Raw genomic sequence first — 22,508 nt, forward strand, 5'->3', positions numbered from 1 at the left:
CCTGTGGAAGTGAATGGGAGCTGCACAAGAACTGCACTACTGTGTGACTTGCCCAGCAGAAATCTCCATGAGGTTACATCAAAGAAGACTAATGAGCCTCATGCCATGTTTGCAATATAGCCTGCAGTGGTGAACCAGGTACCCACCCCAGTATTCAAATTAAAATGACATCGTGATGCCCTGGGAGTCTCCTCTTCCGTAGAAGGAAACAGTATGTAAATGTGTTCAACATTGTGGAAGAAAAACATTAAGAGCCATTAAGAAAGAAGTCAAACAGAAATGAGAAACAAATAATTGCTTGCTTTGAAACTAGGTTGGGAAGCTGTTGCTATGATATTTATGAATATCACTGGGTTTGGTTTTCCTCTCAGTCTCACCAGGTTTTACTTATAACCAGGAAGTTTCCAGATAGAGGGTTCCCCCCGCCCCCGGGAAATGTGGTGAGCTTGTATAGGAACCAGAGGTGTAGTCAGGTAATTTTGGGGCCTGGACCTAAAGGCCTTTGGAGACCCCTCACCCCACCCCAATGCAAGTTAAGTATCATCCCCCTGCACGCACGTGTGCACACACACGCACACACCCCATGACAAACACAGTGGGGCTAGTGTTATGATCACAAAAATTGGGCTAGGAAAATCCAACCCGATTTTTGTGATCGTAAGAACCACCAGGCTTGCAGCCGAGCCTGGTGGTTCTGGAGCAGCTAACCCGCTCCTGTAACCCGCCCCTTAGCCCGGGTTTGCGGAGTGAGCGCTCTGCAAACCCGGGCTATCTGCTTGTGAGTAGCCGCGGTGTGGCTCCGCGCCATGGCTACTTGTGAGTAGACCCCCAGCCGGGAGGCTTAAAAGCAGCCGTCCGGCTTGGGGATCTCCCCAGTATGCCCTGTGCGCTCACACAGGGCATACTGGGGCCTCCGGGGGCCGCGTGGCCCCCGAGCTCCCCAGCCCCCGCCGGCTCCGTCTCGGAGCCGGCCATTGTGTGGGCGGCCAATCTGGCCGCCCAGTGCTCCCTGCCCGCTCGTGAGCGGGGAGAGCGGGCTTAGCCTGCTCTTCCCGCTCACCCCTAGGAACTGGGTCTCACTGATTGTGAGACCCGGTCCAGTATTTTTAACACTTGGGTTCTTGAGGGCACAAACAGCAACTGAACCCACAATAATGAAAGAATATAAAACAGGTATATTCATGCAAATGTGCATTAGCAGAAACATTTCAACATGCAACTTAACACATTCCCATCCCACATATTTCTTTCTCCACGCCCCCCACTGTCTCTAATGCACCAGGAACAGGTCTTAATCACACTCGGCCATCCGGCACAGAGCAGGCCAGTAGCAACCACACCACCCAGGACAGACTAAGAAGGATTTGGGCCCCCCAGGATGTGTGGAGGCCCTGGACTTTGGCCCCAAAGTTCAGGGGTAAGAGCACCACTGGCAGGAACTGCAAGTTGTAGGAGTTATTTTTGGGCACCCGTACCTGGCAGGTCTTGCGCTAGTTCATCCCACTATTTCCAGTCTGCATCAAGGTAGACATTGTAGGTTGCGGCCCTTCCGTGTCACTTCCTCTGTCCCTCTCAATTTCACCACCTCCTGAAGTGCTTAATGTGTGCATATGTAATGTACAGAAAGCAGCACATCTTACTTTTTAATTTAAATTTTGTTACTGTGCAACCATACACTTCTGGTGTGCTGAATTTTTGGCTTACTGAATTTTTGCAGAATCTACCACCTCACCTTTTTCTCTCAAAACTCCCATGGAGCTTGGATTGAAAGAAATAAAGTGTCTCCTTGTTCTCTGGATTTGGCTGCTGATGTCTTAATTACTTCCTGAAAATCCTGCTGTATTGCTTCCCTTTCCTTCTGCCCGACAGCCTCCCTCTAAAGACTTGGTTACAATCCTATACACACTCTCCTGGGAGTAAGTCTCACTGAAGCTAATGAGATTTACTTCTAAGGAAACATGTGTTGGTTGTGCTGCCGAGTGAGACCACAATCTCCTCCCTTAAAAAAATAAATAAATCTTAAATTGCTGCTCTTTCACTCTCTTCATTAGTGGAACAGTGAGATAATATAAATATTGCTTATATTTTTGAAAAATGCATGTGAGGGGAATAGAAGGAGAAAGTGTGGCAGCCTCAGGAAGAGGTTCAGTAATAGACATGCCAGCAGCGGCCCATGTTTGGCCGCGGTGGCAGCCCGCTCACCCCACCCCCTATGTGTGACATCAGACATGGGGGATAGCCATGCCCCACATCTGACGTCAGTCACAGGGGGCATGGTCTGGCTCCTCAATGGAGCCACGTGGCCCTGTTTGGGACTTAGATCCAGGCCAGTGCTGCATTTGCAGTGTGGCCAGGAGCAGCTCTCTTTGCCTTTAATTCATGCCGAAAATGCAGTGCTGGCCATTTAATTCCCGAACAGGGCCGTCCACTCCCACTGAGGAGCTAAACCAGCCCCCGCCGCATCTGATGTCAGACGCAGGGTGCATGTCAGGGGCCACAAGGCGAGGCGGCCCGGATTCTTTGAACCTGGTTGCCCAATAGTGGCTACGCCCCTGAAGAGTGTACAGAGGCTACTATACTTGATTGTCCTCAACTCTCTTTCCAAGGATTTGGCCATAGGCTAGAATGGGAAACCACTAAAATGCCTATAGCCGGTTAATTTTTTTGTCAGGATGGAAGGGAAAATGTGTGTATGCTGGACCCTTGTGAGGCCATTATACCATAGTATTTTAGGCCAGAGAGCTCCAAAAGTTTGATCCAGCCACATTAGAGTTTTGCAGCTTGAATTTTGCCATTTAAATCTTATCTTCCTGATCTCCCAATCTTGGAGGAGGGAGAGATAACAATGTTAGGTAAACTTCTATGACAGTCTGACTCCTTATTTTGAAACATTTTATAAAGAGCAAAAGCAACAGTACTCTGGAGGGACACAATAGACCCATTCACACATTATGTTCAACACGTGTACAATGAGTGTACAGTGTACGCAGGTACAGCCATTCACATGTTATGCTGAATGCAGTTACAAAAATATACTTCCATTCCTATCTGTACCACGCATACTTGAAAATGAACACAGGTACAGTTATTCACACAAACACATTTATAAGTGTACAAACAACTGTACACCCGTACAGCATAATTTCTGGATCAGGCTGAATTCCTCCAAATAGTCAACTGGTCCTGCTGCTTAGAAGGGAGAGGGGGGAAAGTTTATTTCTCTAAAGGATAAATAAGAGTGCTATTACACAAGAACAGAAGCAAACAAGTGAACAAAGGAGGTGAAAGGTTATACCAGAAGAAATGTGCCCACGGGTGCAGAAATGAGAGTGCATGCAGAGCATACCCTTGGAAGCCAAGCCTCCCATACATCACGACTTACACAGGTAACCATTCCTGTACATGCTAACTTTGACCATTCATACCTTTTTCTCTTTGCACAAAATTTTTCACTGCACATTCATGTTAGAGATAAAGTAGTATTGAAAAAATATTATTTCCCCCCAAATTGGAGAGTTTATATATTTATTACATTTATATCCCGCTCTTCCTCCAAGGAGCCCAGAGTGGTGTACTACATGCTTAAGTTTCTCCTCACAACAACCCTGTGAAGTAGGTTAGGCTGAGAGAGAAGTGACTGGCCCAGAGTCACCCAGCAAGTATCATGGCTGAATGGGGATTTGAACTCGGGTCTCCCCGGTCCTAGTCCAGCACTCTAACCACTACACCACGCTGGCTCTTTATTCATTCTTTAAAAAAAATGTGGGTATGTATGTCATCTGAATCCCCAGCAACATTGCTCCTGGGAATCAGTTAAATAGATGGATTATATCACTGTCTTAGAAGACCCTGGATTTTAGAAATAGTATGGCCAATAGTAGTTAAAGAACATACAGGGAGAATTTTTGGGTTAGAGAGGACTGGGTTTGCTTCCTTTTGGAAAAGAGAACATTAGAGACTGTGAAATGTACCCTGCAACAGCTAGAACCACATGCACTCATTATTCAGATAATATGCTCAGCTTGTCCTACCAATTAAAGTGAGGCTGTGCATTTCCCTCCCCGCATATTCACATGGGGAATGGAATGTCCCAACCACCCCAAAATTGTGGTTCTAATATTACTTTAAAGTAGGTTTGGGCATTCCATCGCCAAGAGTTTTGAGGTGGAAGAAGCACACTAGGACGAAAAGATGTGTGTGCTCTCTCTTGTAGTTGCACAGTGCTGCCTGGACATATCATCCTTCCGACATGGTCCACTGGCAGTGACTCTCCAAGATTTCAAAGAGATCTTTCTGATCTCTACTTGGAGATGCCAGGGGTGGAACCTGAGACCTTCTGTGCACAAACAATGTGCTCTACTGCTGAACTACAGTGCCTCCATGACATTTTGGATACTTATTTATAGGAAACATATAGGAACAGTTCATATAGTCCCCAACATATGTGATTCTGAAGGGCTTTTGCAGCAAATGCACTCATTGGGATGTTCCCTGTGGATGCCCCAGTGCCTCATTGTTGGAAGTGAAGGACTATGCGCTGTCTCTTGTCTCAAAGACAGTGGAGGACAGACTAGTGAGTCAGAGGGCTAAAGGGTCAAGACATTGGTCATCCCTTCTCTACTGTTCTGACACTATCCCTTTGGAATGTAGATTGCTACTCTCAGGGGACTTCCTTCCTTCCAGCCACTTCCTTCCTCTCTTCTCTTCCTGTTCCTACTACCTTGCAACATGCAAGCCCCTCTCCCTGCACCATGTGTGCAGAGATGCAGAATCCATCTGCATCCAGCTAGCTAGCTAGATTTAGAGATCCTAACTCCTCACTTTCCTATCTAGAATGGAGTTCTTTAATAAATACCATATATATTGATTTGAAACTATGAACTGGCTCCAAGTTACTTTACTCTCAGCATACATGCATGCCTAACTAAATTCCGCTGTGTTGTGCCTCTGTGCACTCTGCTATAATGAAAAAGGGATTCTCTTGCCAGAGAGAATTCCCAATACACATGGCATATCATTATCATTAGCAGGGGGCAGAGAAGAGCTCCTCATCTGAACAGCCCCTATACATGTGCTTCAAATACTTGTTTTAAAAGGGACGCCCCGAGAATGTCAAAATGCCCACAGAGGGTTTCCCAACTGGTACACTCTTGGCATGTCCCCATCATAATTGTCTGTGTTGGGGACCGTATCACCTGAACCAGCCCATAGAGTACAACTCTGATGAAGAATAAGAGCTAAATAGGTGTAAGGTTTTAGCTGTTATTTAGATACAGATTTGTCCAATGTGGTGAGAGGTGTTGTAACTGGTGGTAAGGTGGCTTGGTTTAAATCCCCATCCTGCTATGCAGCATACAGCTTTCTCTCACAGGAGTGGGGCAAGAGAGACTGACATGAGCTTCCTGAAGGAAAGAGATATTCACATGTATGAGGAAAATTAATGAATGCTTATCTTTGTAATAGCAACCTTTTTCTTTACTCCCATAGGCCTCAACCACAGCAATCTCAGGAGATCAGTAGACTGTGAATCACACCGGAATGGTCATCAGGACATTTACAGTGGCATTCATATGATCATTCTTGACAGTCATCAAAGTCCATCCCCTTCTCTAGGCAGTGTGAATGATCATTCACACTTTAGCAAAACATAACAGTCATGTGCAGGCTATCTTAATTCCAAGGATATGTATGTATGTATGTATGTATTCATTCATTCATTCATTTAATCTATATACTGCCCTTCCAAAAATGGCTCAGAAATGGTTCAATGATAATCAATATATGGAGTGGGGAGCAAGATCATGTCTGCTGTCTGTGCTCCCAATCTCCATGCATGGATTGGGTCTTCTGTAGAAAACCACATAAATAGCTGGTATGTGTAATCTGAATCCTGAAAAAACGCAGAATGCCAATGATACAGTGAGATAATGTGGGTAGCAGGGGTGTAGCTATAATTGAGCGGATAGGTTCAAAGAACCCAGAGCCCCCAGCTCCTGAGGGGCCCCCCGCTTCACCCCTCCCTGTTTTCTTCATTATCTCCTTTATTCCAAGGAGCCATCGTGGAGAGGGGTGAACATGGGCCCCCTCTCCTCTAGCTATGCCTCTGGTGGGTAGAGTTGGTACATGCATTGGTTCTATGCGGAAGACCACATCAACACATGGAGGATGAGAGTGGGCCCAACAGGTGTGATTTGCTCCTGCACCCACTGATTATACATTAGAATCTGGCCATCTGCAGAGAGTAGTGTTTATTTTAAATATTTATATGCCATGTTTATACAAAATCTATACTACAAAAAAAGAGAAGATAAAATCATATTTAAAAACTTAAACCATATCAACTGCTTTTGGGACACATGGAGAGAATACTGAACGCACCAAAAGCCAAAAACCCCATATTGGATAAAAACTGCACAGTCCCAGATGACTCAAGCAAGTAAGGCGGCCCACATGTTTGTTCAAGTCACCTCTCACAATATGTTGTGATTTCATCTGGACACATGCCAAGCTCTTCCCTAGACTATCTCAATGCTGGAAAACCCAGTGAAATGTCACCTCATGAGCCCAATTCAGACATTATGCTGTACAAGTGTACAGATGTCGGTACACTCGTACAAGTGTTTGTGTGAATGACTATACTTGTGTTCATTTTAAAAGTTAATCTGTATACAGACCCTTCAAATGTATGGTACAGATAGGAAGTAGGAATGTGCAAACAGGTTTGAATTCGAACCAGTTTGAATTTGAACCGGTTTGGTTCAAAGGTTCGAACTCAAACCAAACAAGGCATTGAATTGGCAATGCTGGTCCAAGTTCGAACCAAACACAGCCTGGTTCTATTTGAACTGGTTTGAATTGGTTCAAAGGTTTGAGCCTCCAAAACTGGGTTGGGGTGGCAGGCACCCATGGGTGGTACCAACTATCACCTAAACCCCAAAGCAATCGGACGCTCCTGCAATTTTAATGATTTTTTGAAAAAAAATTGCATTTCCCCCATAGGGTATAATGGGGACTGGAACTGGCCCATTATTCTCTATGCAGAGCACCTAGGGGCACAAGCCCCAGGGTGGGTGGTAGGCACCCAGGGGTGCCTACCATCCACTGAACCCCAAAGCAATTGGACACTCCTGTGATTTTAGATTTATTTATTTTTTGGAAGATTTTTCTTTTTGCATTTTCCCCATAGGGAATAATGGGGATTTGAGGATGCTCCAACTGGGGTGGTGGTGCCTTGGCACCAAAGTAGGTTTGGGTGCAAGGCGGGTATGTCCACAACTCCCCTCGGGATCCCCAAGCCATGGGGTTCATGCCTTAAATATATATATATATTAAAGATTTTAGCCTGTTTCAATGCAGTGAACAATGTGTGACCTTAACTGCTATGAACTGTGAACTCAGAGTTCACAGCAATTAGGGTCACACATTGTTCATTGCATTTAAACAGGCTAAAATCTTTTTTAATTTTTTTTTATAAAAAATAAACTATGAACCCCACTGGCTTGGGGCTCCTGGAGGGAGCTGTGGCCACACCTGCCTTGCACCCAAACCCACTTTGGTACCCCCAGTAGGGCAATTGGGGCATCCTCAAATCCCCATTTTTCTCTATGGGAAAAATGCAAACAAATTGAAAAATCTTTTATAAAATCATCTAAAATTGTGTCCAATTGCTTTGGGGTTTGGGTTTGTGCCCCTAAGTGCTTTGCCTAGGGAATAATGGGCCAGTTCCAGGCCCCATTATTCTCTATGGGGAAAATGCAAAAAACCTGAAAAATTTACAAAAAATCATTAATGAGCACAGGAATGTCCAATTGCTCTGGTGTTCAGGCATGCCTACCACCCGCCACAATTTCATGCCCCTGGGTGCTCTGCATAGGGAATAATGGGCTGGTTCTAGTCTCCATTATACCCTATGTAGAACCTTTTAGAACTAGTTCATGATGGGTTCAAATTCAAACCAAACCAAGGCGGGGTTTGAGCAAAACCAGAATTGAACCTACCCACCCTGGTTCGAATTGGGTTTGAATTCGTACCAAATAGTCCAAATAGTTTTGTGCACATCCCTAATAGGAAGTGTACTTGTGAACCTTCATTCAACATAAAATGTGAATGACTGTACCCATGTACACTTACACTCGTACGAGTATTGAACATAATGTGTAAATGGGCCTATGATGTTTGCATCACAGAAAAATGGTTGTGTGAACCCCTCTTTACATCTAGGTAAGTTGTGTTTTACAAGCATATGCAGGACTCTGTTTGGTGTTTGGTTTGGGTGGGATACAGGAGAAGGTCTTCTCCATGACCAGATACAGAATGATTTTCATAGGAAGGCACCCAGGGGCAGCACAAATTATTGAGGTGCCTGAGGCAAGGCGCCAAATGCTGCCTTGCCCCAGGAACGTGGTTCAGGACAGCCCCCTTTCAAAACCAACCCTTGCAAGCTTTGAAAGTGGTGTGGAGGGGGAAAGTATGAAGACAAGCACTCCTTGCAAAGCTTGCAAGGATCAGATAAGTCCTGGAGAGCTGCTTTGATAGCAGTGGATGTGGGGGTGGGATCTTGCCATGTTGCTAGTGCCCCAATAATCTGCTGCCAGAGGTGACTGCCTCACCTTGCCTCATGAAAGGAGCACCCCTGGAGCCACCTCTCTCTTATGGTCATTTGTTACCATGAAAAACCCTTCTTATTCTGGCCCCTGTAGTAGGTTTTGTGGTTTTTATTGTGCTGCTGTTTTTGGATGCTTGTGTTTTGCTTTTATCTGCTAAAGTACTTTTATGATTAGTTCTCTTCAAAGAATTTTCATCATTATTTTAACATTTGTAACGTACACTGTTGTGCTCTCCACGTTCCTGAGTGGTGGAAAGTTCCAGGGTTGAAACATTCTTTGATTCAGGCTTCCTTGGGAGGAGAGAGCAATGGAAGCTTACGGTCCCTTTGGAATATATGGTTTATTTACAAATCTACAGGTTGAGAATCAAATGGAAGTAAGCAATGTCACATTCCTATAAAACCTCTTTTAAATCAAGAACAGATTGTGTCAGATGCATCAACACTTCTCTCACTCACTCCCAGCTTGTTTCTTTGGTCTCTAGCCTTATTCAGGCACTGTATTGTACGTACCTGTACATACAGTGCCTGTACACAGGTATGTTTTTGTGTGAATGACCATGCATTCATCCACTCTAAAAGTAAAAACACCCCCTGAAATGCAGGGTACAGATAGGAAGTGGACTACTATACATGTGTGTACGAATGGGTCCACACGGCCCTGGCTGCAAGGAGGGTCCTTGGGGTCAGGCCTCAGAATAAACATGGGTGGGGGTGACTTGTCACCCTAGTCCTCCTCCTTGGCACTTGTCAGTCACTGTCACAGCCTCTCACTGGAGGCCTTTGACAGTCTCTCTTACCACCCTTCATCACTGGTCATCTCCTGTTTTATAGGCCCCTTTGCATGTTTCACATCTCCAGCCACCCTTAATTTGGACCTACCCCTATTACCCCATTAGGCTTTTACAGGTATCACCTTTGGCACCCCCTTCCCCCTCCCTCTCCTCCCTCACTCAGTCCCCTCCACTTGCCTTGAGGTGTATCACTGATGTCACTGCAATTCACCCCACACTTCATCCCTGTGCCAGGTCTCCCTTCAGCAGGAGCTCCCAGCTGCTTGCTTGAATGGCTTGTGGCCTCCAGAGCCTTGTTTGTGCTGGAGGCTCTTCACCTCTTCACCTCTCAGGCTGATGCCCACCTCTGGTGCTCTGTCAGCCCCAGGAGACACAGCTGCAGTTGCTCCACTAAGGCCAGCAGGCAGTCCCGGCGGACAATGTGTCAAATGCAAAGTGTGAATAACTGTACATGTACCCATATCTGTACATGCATGTGCGTATTTGTGTGTGTGTGTACAGATTGCACATATATTGAACGTAATAGCCTCCCACAGAAACTCCCACAGAAACTGACTCCCACAGGAAATGCCTGACTTCCTCCAGACGGTTTCTTTTGTTCCTTAACACACACCTGCCTGGGGATGGGGAGGACGAGTCACCTTTTATGACTTCTCCACTTTCCGGGGAAGTCTCGCATTAAGGAAGCATGCTGAACCATTAAGGAACATTTGCTTTTTTGGAAAATCCTCGATCCTGACCAGGTGCTGCCTAAAATCCTAATGTTTGTTATTATTAGCCATTTTGGGCATTCCCAGAATGGCAAGGCAGGATACAAATATCCATAACAAACAATTATGAGGTAAAAAAAGAATTGTTAAATTTTTTCACCCAGCCAATCAAATGTCTTCACCCAGAAAGGTAAGATTCTGCCACCTGGATAAACAATGCGAATATTCGTATTATCTCATATTTTGCATTAATTATCTGCTCTGCTTCCCATTTCTCCTAATCTATCCTGCTTTTGCAAATCTTGGACAGGAAGCACTGTCTCCTACAGCTGGAATTCTTCAGCAAACATTGCACACACACTTTCATTCACATCTTTGCCGCCACGAGGACTAAAAAAATCTCGCCTTTAAAAAATGTGCAAATGAATGAATAAATTAAAGGTAGTCAATTACTATGCTACATTCTGTGCCTTTTCTCTGCACCCGTGTAGTCACAACTGTATAGCAAACCTTGATCACAACTAAAACAGAAGGTTTCAGGCAAATAATGCATTTTCAGTGGCCGGCAAATAATGCATGGAATCTGTGCCTGCTTTTTACTCACATACAGAGGAACATGCCCAAGAACATGCCCAGCAGTGAGAACATGCCCAATGCAAATACAGCTGAGTTCAAAGCATTTGTGGTGTGTTCCAGCAGCTTGTCTAACCTTCAGGAATAATTCCTTTGCTGAGGTCAGAACCTTCATCCTGACTTCAGGAATTTTTCCCTTAGTAGAATCTTCCACCGAGGTTGTCCTATCAGAGCTATGATCATGCGGCAGACATGAATGCACAAAGGGTCCTTCAAGATATCAGGCTGGCAGCTTAAAAAACTCTCTTTTACATCCACATGTTGTGACTGACATTTGGAATGGAGACTTTTCAGAGCCAGAAACTGGAGTAGAAACGGATGAGACTCTTTCAGCATATGAATGATAGTTCCATGTTTAAAATATCAAGTTTCAAATTGGTCTGTGGCTCTCACAAGGTCTTCCACACAATTAACACTGGCGCAATGCACTTGCCTTGAGAGGGTTTCTTCGTGAGGTTGCCTCAGTATGTGACCATACTAACCAACCTGGATTTAAATTAGATATGCATCATGTGCTTTGCATGTGTGTGCCCTTTTTGCATAAGAAACAACTGGCATCTCTTTGGAGTTTTAGTTTTAGTTTTATATACCATTCAGTGCAGAAATAGTTTGTTGGAAAGATGTGGTTTGCCCCTAAGGAACTTATCAGATATTGGACCTTGGCCTTTTCACATCCCCTGTTGCGGGGCGTATTCACCAGGGAACTTTGGGTACGATCAGGGGGTGGGATGGGGTGGATGGAGCAAGGAGCAGCTCAGACAGTGGATCTGGCCACTTCCTGCCACAGTGGAACTGGTGGAGAGAGTGGGGTCAAAGCAGCCTTGTTCTTCCTTGCAATATTTTGCTCTCTGTTACTCTCTTCCTTTACCTCCCATCCTTGGGAAAGAAGGTCTGCACTCCATAATCCTTCATGGTTGCTTGCACCTCTGTGTTCCAACTACAGAGCAGGCTGAAGCAACCAGAGAACAACTTGTTATGGGGCGGATAAGAAATAAAATGTATTTATTATTATTATTATTATTATTATTATTATTATTATTATTATTATTTATTATTTATTATTATGCTATTTACACAGTCTACCAGATGTTATTGATTGGATTTGGTACTTTAATTATCGGGCCATTTCCAAGGGTCTAGGATAACTAAAGGAAAATTAAAGATAGTGCCGTAGTATTCATGCGGTCCTGAGTAGTGTAGTTGATGTGTTGTAATTTTATTGATGCCCAAAGTCCCATCAATAAAATATTATTATTATTATTATTAATAACAACAACAACAATTTATTTACGAGGAGCAGAGCTGATTTGCTTCACCAGAGTAGTGCTAAGGGAGGCTCCTGCTCTGGTCCTGGTTCAGAGGGGCATGAGCATCAAGCCCTCCCTGGGCGGCCGGATCAGCCACCCACATAATTAGCGGCTCTGTCACGGAGCTGGTAGGGACGGCGGGCATCGGGGGCTGTCTGGCCCCCAGAAGTCCCAGCATGCCCCATGTGAGTGTGTGAGGCATTCTAGGGGGACCCCTGACACCGGGAGGCTTGCTGCAGCCTCCTAGTTGGGGCTCTACTCATGAGTTCCCATGACACGGAGCCATGCCGCAGCGTCTCACAATAGAAAAACAGGGTTAGCGGAGAACTCACTCCCCTAACCTCATTTTAGAGGAGGGCTACTTTGGCGGGCTAACCTCCTTTGATCCACTGGGCTTGCATGTGAGCCCAGTGGTTCTTATGATGGGGGGAAACCAGAATGGGCTCCCTTAGCCAAGTTGTCCCCCATTGTGAGAATAACCTCTCCTTGAGGATGGAGCTGTAGTTCACAGTGGTAGAGCATAGATTCAAAGGCATCTCAAGGGAAGACCACAAAAGTTCCCATCTGAAAACCTAGACAGGCACTGCAAGTCAGTGTTTACAACAATAAACTAGATGAATCAATTGTCTGACTCTACAGTATATAATATGGCTTCATCACATTTATGATCACATAAAATCACAGTAGAATCTTAGAAATGATTGTCTGTTATTTATCATTTATTTATTTATCTATCAATCAATCAATCAGTCAATCAATCAATCAATCAAATTTATATACCGCCCAAACTCTCATCTCTGGGCAGTTAACAGTTAGATAAAACAATTAAAATACATATAAAAATTTAAAACAATTTAAAAACCTACAAATTTTAAAAAGCTGAAAAAGCTTGGGTGAAAAGATGGGTTTTCAGATGTTTCTTAAAAATAGCCAGAGATGGAGAGGATCGTATCTTAGTAGGGAGCGCATTCCACAATCTCGGGGTAGCAACCGAGAAGGCCTGTCTCCGAAAGACACATTACAGAAGTCAAGTCTGGATGTTACCAACAAATGTACCACTGTTTTGAGAACATTAATCTCAAGAAACGGGCGCAGCTGGCGTATCAGCGAAAGCTGATAGAAAGCACCTCTGGCTTGACATGGAGAAGTAGATCTGAGTATCATCAGTGTACTGATAACACTCAGCTCCAAAACCCCTGATGATCTCTCTCTCCCAGCGGTTTCATGTAGATATTAAAAAGCACTGGAGAAAGTATGGAGCCTTGAGGGACACCATACTTAAGCTCAGATTTCGAAGCGCAACAGTCTCCAATCGACACCATCTGGAATCTGTCCAAGAGATAGGAGCAGAACCACTGTAAAACACCGCCTCCCACCCCCAACACCCTCAGACATTCCAGGAGGATACTATGGCCAATAGTATTGAAAGCCTCCGAGAGATCCAAAAGGACCAACAGAGTCACACTTCCTCTGTCAATTCCCCATTGCAGATCATCCATCAGGCCGACCAAGGCAGTCTCCACCCCATAGCCTGCCCGAAAACCAGTTTGAAATGGGTCTAGATAATCAGTTTCCTCCAAGACTGACTGGAGCTGAGAGGCCACTACCCTCTCAGTTTCCTTGCCCAGCCATGGGAGGTTGGAGACAGGCCCGTAGTTGCTCAACTCCAAGGGTCTAATGCAGGCATCTTTAGAAGAGGTCTAATAATTGCCTTCTTAAGACAAGGAGACATCCTGCCCTCCCCCAGAGAAGCATTTATGATTTCCACCAGGCTGTCTACAACAGCCTCCCTGCTAGATAGAACAAGCCATGTTGGACAAGGGTCAAGAGAACAAGTGGTAGGCTTCACCGCTCCAGGCAGCTTGTCCACATCCTCAGGAGTCACAAACTGAAACTGATCCAGTCGAATCACATAAGAGGAGTTGTTGCACACCTCCAGTTCAGACATCAAATTAATTGTGGAGTCTCCATCTAAGTCAGCCCAAATCTGAGAGATTTTATCTACAAAAAACTCTTTAAACACATCACAGCAGGTAACTGATGACTCCAAATCTGGTTCAAGAGAGTGGGGGTAGATACTAGTCCCCTCACAACCCTGAACAATGATGCCAAAAATGCCTCTTCTCAGGATCACAGGGAATACTCATGTACAATGGGGGGCATTTATCCACTGCATGCATGGATAAGAGGCAATGGTATGACATATAGAGAGCTTTTGAGGCTATAGGAGCAATAACAAGTAGTTGAGAATAGGAATCTCAGCTAGAAAAAGAGGTGAATGATTGAGATATCAGTGATCGATATTTCAGATTTATGAATAACCTTCAGTGCCAAGAACTTGTAAGTATGGGTAACCTTGATGTCTCTAATGATCAGACATGTTGTCTATTGGCCTATTTGATTCCACTGCATGCTGAGATAGAGATAGAGATAAAGATAGAGAAAAACACACAGACACACAGACACACCCAGTCCTTTCGCATTCAAAGGAAATCCTTCAGAGCTATTCACGGACATATATCTATCTATCTATCTATCTATCTATCTATCTATCTATCTATCTATCTATCTATCTATCTAATATTTCAGTGTGAAGCACATAACTCTGTGCTCTTTGTCTTGTATTTATTCAGCTCTTATTCACCATTCTGCAGACACTAAACAGGCCAAAATCCTTTGGGAAAGACATTTTGGTTGGCAGAAGAATGAATATACACTGGAATAATTACTTTTTGCCTTAAGACTTTGGCATGCCATCTACCAGAAATGCCTATTTCAATAAATGCCAACCACACCTACAGATAAGTGGCATCACAAAACATACTTGCTTCTTTCTAGATTATCATTTGATAAACAGCCTAATTATTACCAAGATAATGGCACAGCCTTTGATGTTAGATTGGAAAAAGAACCATAGAGGAAAGCATTGACGTATCTGGCTTCCACCCTTTTAAATAGCTTATACAACCACAGGACAGAAGGCAAAATAGTTAAAATTTGGAAATGTTTTTCCATCATACCATAACATGAATATGGTTCTGTGCACATTGAAACTATGGTTACCTTTAAAAAAGGAAGTAATGAAATTTTTAAAACTATCTAAATATCTTCATCTCCTCTTGGCCTTTTGGCTACCATCGAGTGTAACTATCTAAATATCTTCCATTAGATAGAACTGGGAAGCATCCAATGCAAACCATTCATTCTTGCAATAAAGAAAAAAACCTGAGCTAAGCAGAAAGAGTGCTGAAAGCAAATATGATGGGTTCTCCCAGAAAAAGAGGAAAGTCGTGTGATATTTGCTTGGAAAGTGATGTTACTGTTTCACCCCATCCTCTTCTCTATCTTGAAGTCTACGGTGTGTCATGAAGGGGGGAAAAACACCACCCTCCAGGAACCTTCATTAAAACATAGTCATGTAGAATTTTTGCTTTTTTGGGAAAACACTTTCAAAGCAACTCATTTACTTAGGCTGTGATCCAAAGAACCACACAAATGGTTCCATGGATCTGTAGAATCCAAGGGGAAAAGCTGTGGTATGCAAGGACAAGACAGTGGAGTGGAATCAGGACTATTATTAGTTTAATGAAATAGGTATTGTACAGAGAGGCAAGTGCAGACTGCTTTTCAATGTTCTTGTGGCTGGCAGTTTATTAGCCCTGCCTCTACTCTAGGACTGGAACACAAGAAACCAAAGTTCCATTCAAAAGCTGGCCTGGATCAAGGAATGGATTAACCCAAAACACCACAGCATCCAAGAGGATATTGGGCTTTTGTAGCTCAAACAGCAATTCCCAACGCTGTATGGCAAACCATTTTTGAAAGCATTTTGCAATATAGAAATTGGGTTTGCCTTTAAAAAAATATTAATAAATCAAAACCCTCACTAGGCACACCCAAGTCCTTGGGCATTTCCAAAGTAATCTGTTGGAATCTGACCTTACTAGTTACATTGGTTGACATCCAGATTAAATTACTATCCCTATTTAAATTAAGCAGTCCTTTATAATAATTCCTGAGTAATACTACTGAGGAACTTAGTCTGGATGTCAGCCACCATCTTTTGCTCTCTCTTTTTTGAAACTCAGAGTGGCTTAAGGGTGGCTTCCATTTGTTTCCTATCCAGACATAGGCCAAGTCCACCGTTGAAGCTAGTTTCAACATGAAAAAGCACTCTGGAAATCAGTGGACATACTTACAGAATTCTCTAAACTGGATGCATCTTCCTAATGAGAAACAAAATGGTGTAGTAGCGAGAGGTTGAGCTATGTCTGATGCAACTATGGGTTCAAATCTTCAGTTAGTCATAATGCCCACTTTAGGCCAGGGATCACAACCTTTTAGAAGTGGTGTGCCAAGTCTTCAATTATTCATTTTGATTTAAGGTCTTGTGCACCACTAATACATAACATTTGTTTGGGTTATTTATTTATTGTTCAGTTTATATACTGCTTTTATTATTATTTTATTTATTTATTTAACATATTTTTATACTGCCCCAAACTTGCATTTACAAGTTGGGCAGTTTACAACAAAGCAAAATAAATGACAACAGAAAAGTTAAAACTTTAGTTAAAACAATATAAATAACAGAAAAAGTTAAAACATTACAAGAATTTAAAATTTTTAAAACAATATTTTAAAGCAATGTTAAAACTATTAAAACAATATTTATTTAATATTGCATCTTTAAATACTTTTTAAAGTATCTAAAGATGCATCTTTAAATACATTTAAAAAGTTGTTAGAGACGGGGAGGCTGTTATTTCAGCAGGGAGCATGTTCCAAAGCTTTGGGGCAACAGCGAAGGCCCATCCCTGAGTAGCCACCAGAGGAGCCGGTGGCAACTGCAGACAAACCTCTCCTGATTATTTCAATGGGCGGTGAGGTTCATGACGAGAAAAATTTATCTTCAATACCCAGGGCCCAAGCTGTTTAGGGCTTTAAAGGTTACAACCAGCACCTTGTGTTTTGCCCGGATATGTATCGTCAGCCAGTGTAGCTTTTCAATATGGAAGTATCGTGGGCTTTCTGAGATGACCCAGAGACCAACCTGGCAGTCATATTCTGGACTGATTGTAGTTTCTGAACTACATACAAGGGTAGCCCCACATAGAGTACACTGCAGTAATCTAGTCTAGAGGTTACTAGCATATGCACCACTGTTCTGAGGTTGTTTATCTCAAGAAACAGACACAGCTGGCATATCAGCCAAAGGTGATATAAGGCACTTTGGGATACTGACTCAACCTGTGACACCAGGGAGAATTTTGTGTCCAGAAGCACCCCCAGACTGCATATCTGTTCCTTCCGGGGAAGTGTGACCCCATCCAGAACAGGCAGTTCAAACTCATCTCCTGAGTTTCAACCCTGCACAATAAGTACCGTGTTTCCCCGAAAATAAGACAGTGTCTTATATTAATTTCAGGCCCAAAAAATGCACTAGGGCTTATTTTCAGGTAGGTCTTATTTTGCACACACCTCCCCCGCCACGGCAGGCAAGCACAGAACAACTTACTCCGAGGTAGAGCCCCAAGTTTCAACCCCATCTCCTGCCGTTCTCGATCCCTGCGGCCAGCGCGTGGCCGCGAACCCCCACCTCCCGCCTATGTCTTATTTTCGGGTAGGTCTTATTTTCGGGTAGGTCTTATTTTCGGGGGAGGGCTTATATTAGCGGCACATCAGAAATTAATGCTAGGTCTTACTTTCGGGGTAGGTCTTCCTTTCGGGGAAACACAGTACCTCTGTCTTATCTGGATTTAGTCTCTGTTTGTTATCCCTCACCCAGCCCATCACCACCTCCAGGCAGGCATTTAGGGAAGTTATGCCCTATCCTAATGATGCTGACATGGAGAAATAGATTTGGGTGTCATCAGCATACTGATAGCACCCTGCACCAAATCTCCTGATGATCTCTCCCAGCAGTTTCATGAAGATGTTAAACAACATCAGAGACAATACACAGCACTGAGGGACACCACACAAAAGTTCAGATTTTGAAGAGCTACAGTCTCCAAGACACACCATCTGGAACCTGCCCGAGAGGTAGGAGAGGTAGGAGCACCACAAATCAGTGCCTCCCACTCCCAACCCTCTCAGACGCTCCAGAAGGATACTATGGCTGATAGTATCGAAAGCCGCCAAGAGATCCAAAAGGACCAACAGAGTCACACTTCCTCTGTCAATTCCCAATTGGCGATCATCCATCTGGCCAAACAAGGCAGTCTCCACCACCTAGCACCCCCCCGCCGCAAGCCAGTCTGAAATGGGTCTAGATAAACAGTTTCCTCCAAGACTGTCTGGAGCTGGGAGGCCACCACCCGCTCAAGTACCTTACCCAGCCAATGAAGGTTGGAGACAGGACTGTAGTTGCTCAACTCTGAGGTATCAAAGGTAGGCTTCTTCAGAAGTGGTCTAATAATTGCCTCCTTAAGACAAGGAGGCATCCTGCCTTCCCTCACAGAAGCATTTATAATCTCTATCAGGCCTTCTACAACAACCCCCTGCCAGATGGTAAAAGTCATGTCAGGCAAGGGTCAAGAGAATAGGTGGGTAGGCCACACCATTTCAATCAGCTCATCCACAACCTCAGGAGTTACAAACTGGAACTGATCCAACCTAATCACAAGAGGAGTCACCAGCAATTTCTCATGTTTTGCTTTACTGTCCTTTTTATAAAGCTATTCGCTCCACCTGGATTGAGCTTTATCTAAAAATATGTCTGGACCATTCAGATGATTTTTATGTGGTTTATTTCTTAATGGATCGTTATGTGGAGATTACGGGGAGAACGGCAAAATTTTGTGCAGCGGCTTGCAAAATAAGATGTGAACAAGTTAGTTTTAATTGTCCTGTTTAATATGACACTGTATTGTTTAACAATTTTATTTGTATTTAACTGTTGTGTGCTGTGTTTTGGTCATGGACAGTAAATAAAATATGTATGTATGATTCTGAGTAGGGATGTGAAACCGGTTCGAACCGGTGCTCCACAATAGGGGATAATGGGCTGGTTTGAGTCCCATTATACCCTCTGAGAAAAATAATTAAAATATTTCAAATATTCATAAAAAATCGTAGGAGTGTCCGATTCCTTCGGGGTTTGAGTGGTAGTTCGCAGCCATGGGTGATCCACAATAGGGAATAATAGGCTGGTTCGAGTCCCATTATACCCTATGAGAAAAAAATAAATAATAATTTTAAAAATTCATAAAAATCATACAAGTGTCCGATTGCTTTGGGGGTTGGGTGATGGGCACCCATTGGTGCCATCTACCACCCCACCCACTTTTGGAGGTTCAAACCAGTTCAAACTGGTTTTATCCAGTTTGAAACGGTTCAAATTCAAACCAAAGCAGGGGGGTTCGAGCAAAACCAAAACTGAACCTCCCCCTCCCGGTTCAAACCCAGTTTGAATTTGAACCAAACTGGGTGAACCGGTTTTGTGCACATCCCTAACTCTGAGCAGTCACTGGACACCTCCACATCAGATACTGAAGTAATTATGGAGACTGAGTCTAAGTCGGCCCAAATACGAGAGATTTCCCCCACAAAGAATTCATTAAACACGTCACAGCGGGTAATCGATGGTTCCAGATTCTGATTCAAAGGAGGAGGGGCACATACTAGCCCTCTCAAAACCCTGAACAACTCTGCTGGACGTGAACTTGCAGGTGCAATATGGGCAGAAAAGAATTGCTTCTTTGCCACACATATTGCCTGAGCATAGATCTTCAAATGCGCTCTATGTTGTAATCTGTCAGATTCAAGTTGAGTCTTTCGCCACTTGTGTTCCAGTCTTCTACCTTATCGCTTCAGCCCCCCTAGTTCTTCTGTCTACCAAGGGGCCAGTTCTGAGGCAGGCCGGAGAGGACGCTTAGGAGCGATCATGTCTACTGCCCTGATGAGTTTGCTGTTCCAGTTCTCCACCAGGGCATTAACAGGATCGCCAGCAAAGCCAACACTAACCCCCCACCCCAAGACTTCTTGAAACCCTATTGGATCCAATAACCTTCTTGGGTGGACAATCCTAATAGGTCCCTCACCCCTGCGAAGGTGGGAAGTGATTGTGAGTCCAACCTTAACCAGATGGTAGTTCGTCCATGACCCATCCAGTTATTGATTGGGTCAACACCCACTTAGCTTCAGCAGTGCTGAACCATCAGGTATCCCTAGGCCATTCACTATAATCTGGCTGCTTGCCACATGAATAAGCAGTGCGGCCCATTTGTTCCAGCCCCGCTTACAAGAAGCACAAGGCATTGGGCAGAGCCTATTGGCTCTTATGGGTTGAAGGGGAGGGGTGGAGCCTAGGTGTCCAGCCATTCCTTGGAGTCCTCCCTCCTCAGTCTGTTTCTTTCAGGTGAGAAGAAAGGATGGGCTCTCAGCTGCTTGTCCAGCAGGTTTTAAATTTTGTTCTCACGTCCCCTTGGAACTTTAGGGTTTTTCTTTTCTTTTAGAGGGCATTGGTGCGCTGAATGGTGGTCAGACTATTGAACTGCATAGGGAATCACCAGAGCGGTCCTGGGGGACTGTCCTGGGGGGCAGGAGGAGGGCCTTTGAGCTTGCAGTGAGACTGCCCAGAGGGCCAGGGCCCAGTGTGCCCTTCTCAACAAAGCTGCAGTTCCACTCTCTGCCCTGAGTGGGCCCTGTAATGTTATGTGACCCTGCAGGGGCCTGCAATGGTGTGCCTGTCTGTACATGCTATCAGATGGCCACTCTCTCAATTGCAATTCTGGGTGGTGGTTTGGGGGGTGCTGGGGGCATCTGATGTGTCCACAGGCTGCCTGTCCCTTCAATAATTCCATATAAGGCATGGACTCCACTGCACCCCACCTCGATTACCCAGCTCTGGCCATTTAGCGGGTTGGCCGATGGCAGTCCAGCATTACCAGTGTTATATGTGTTAAGTGTTCAGTTACTGGCTTTTATTTCTCCCCACAGGGCCAGGGATGCCGGGAGGCAAGCAAGTGCTGATCCATGGGCATTCCACTGTGTTCCAAGCCCACAAGCAGGCGCAAGGGCCCGATTTGGGAGCACAGCAGGGCCTGGGGCACTGGGCATCGATCTCCTGGAATGATCGGTGGGGTAGGTTGTTTGCCCTATTTTGCCTGTCATACAAGAATACTCTGAGACTGAACCACTTCCTAACATCTTATTCCTGTCCCTGGGGGAGAATGATTTACTAGCCTATTCAGGGCTTTCCCTCATTCAACGAGTCCATACGGACCTGGGGCTAACCCAACGGGGGCTTCCCAGCTTCCTATTGCTGTAAATGGGGAGGGGCAGACTTTATCATCCCGGTATTGTTTTTCCACTCCTGAACTGTATAGGGGAGATGGTTTTTGCCTCTTGTCTCAGGGCAATGCGGTCTTCTTGAAGGGTCTGCTGAAGGGATTGGCTGCAGATCTACATGGTTGGTGGGATGTGCGAGGGGTCAAGCTATGCTAAGTCCCCGCTGTGGCAGGTACAGTGTGGTGGGAATTAAGATGCTAGGATTGGTGAGCACCTTCAGCTACACGTTTGAAGATAGAAGGGCCTGGTCAATCCCCAGAGACTTGGCAGCTCAGGAAACTATTACTTGGCCCACTCTGCTCTGTTAAGTGGCACCTCCAGGAAATGCTTGGCAGCTTTGTTGAGATGATGCTGTGGACAGAGACATGGCCTTAGGTCGGCTGAGATGGGCAGCTTTTGCCTTAGGGCTGTGGAAGCCAAGGTGCGTTGCCTGTGGGACATTTAGGTGAGGCCTGCACCAAGGGTATCATGCCTCTAGCTTCTGCACTGCAGGGGTGGTGAGCCAATTCCTATTCCCTTGAAATAGTTCAGTAAAACCGTGGCCCTTCTTTCACCATATCTTTTGTCTCGTGTCTTCTTGGGTGTGGGTGCAAATTTGTTTGTGATCTCAGGGTCATTTGGTTTCACCCACATTATACAAATCATTTGTGTATTTCAAGCACTACATTAGGTTTCTTTCTTGACACACGTCTACGCATTGTCAGTTTAAAACAATGGGACTTTTATGTATGAAGTTCATGCTTTGAAGTGAGGGAGCACACACCCTTTGTCCTGATGTGCTCCATGTCTATTATGAATTCACAACAAATAAAAATCCTTTGTAGTCAGACAATACAATTACAGAGCCACAGCATTTGCCTCTCAACAGTCACTGCAGAATATTATTTTAAAAAGTTTGAATTCTCAGAGTGTAAAGTGGCAGGCCACCCTAGAAGACATGGATGCTTGCTAGGGGAAGCATGATTATTTCCATTATTATTGTGACCCAGGGCAATATTTCGGTACATTTTGAATGGAAAGAAATATTTATTTTCCTCTATTCTTCATCCATTAGGGCAGGAGCAGGCAACCTTTGCCACTCACATTTGCTGCTGAACTACATCTCCCATCATCCCCCATTGTGGTGAGGAATTATGGGAGTTGTAGTTCCACAACAGCTGAAGTG

Source organism: Hemicordylus capensis, chromosome 4 (genome assembly GCF_027244095.1).
Source record: "Hemicordylus capensis ecotype Gifberg chromosome 4, rHemCap1.1.pri, whole genome shotgun sequence".
In the NCBI taxonomy this organism is placed as follows: domain Eukaryota; kingdom Metazoa; phylum Chordata; class Lepidosauria; order Squamata; family Cordylidae; genus Hemicordylus; species Hemicordylus capensis.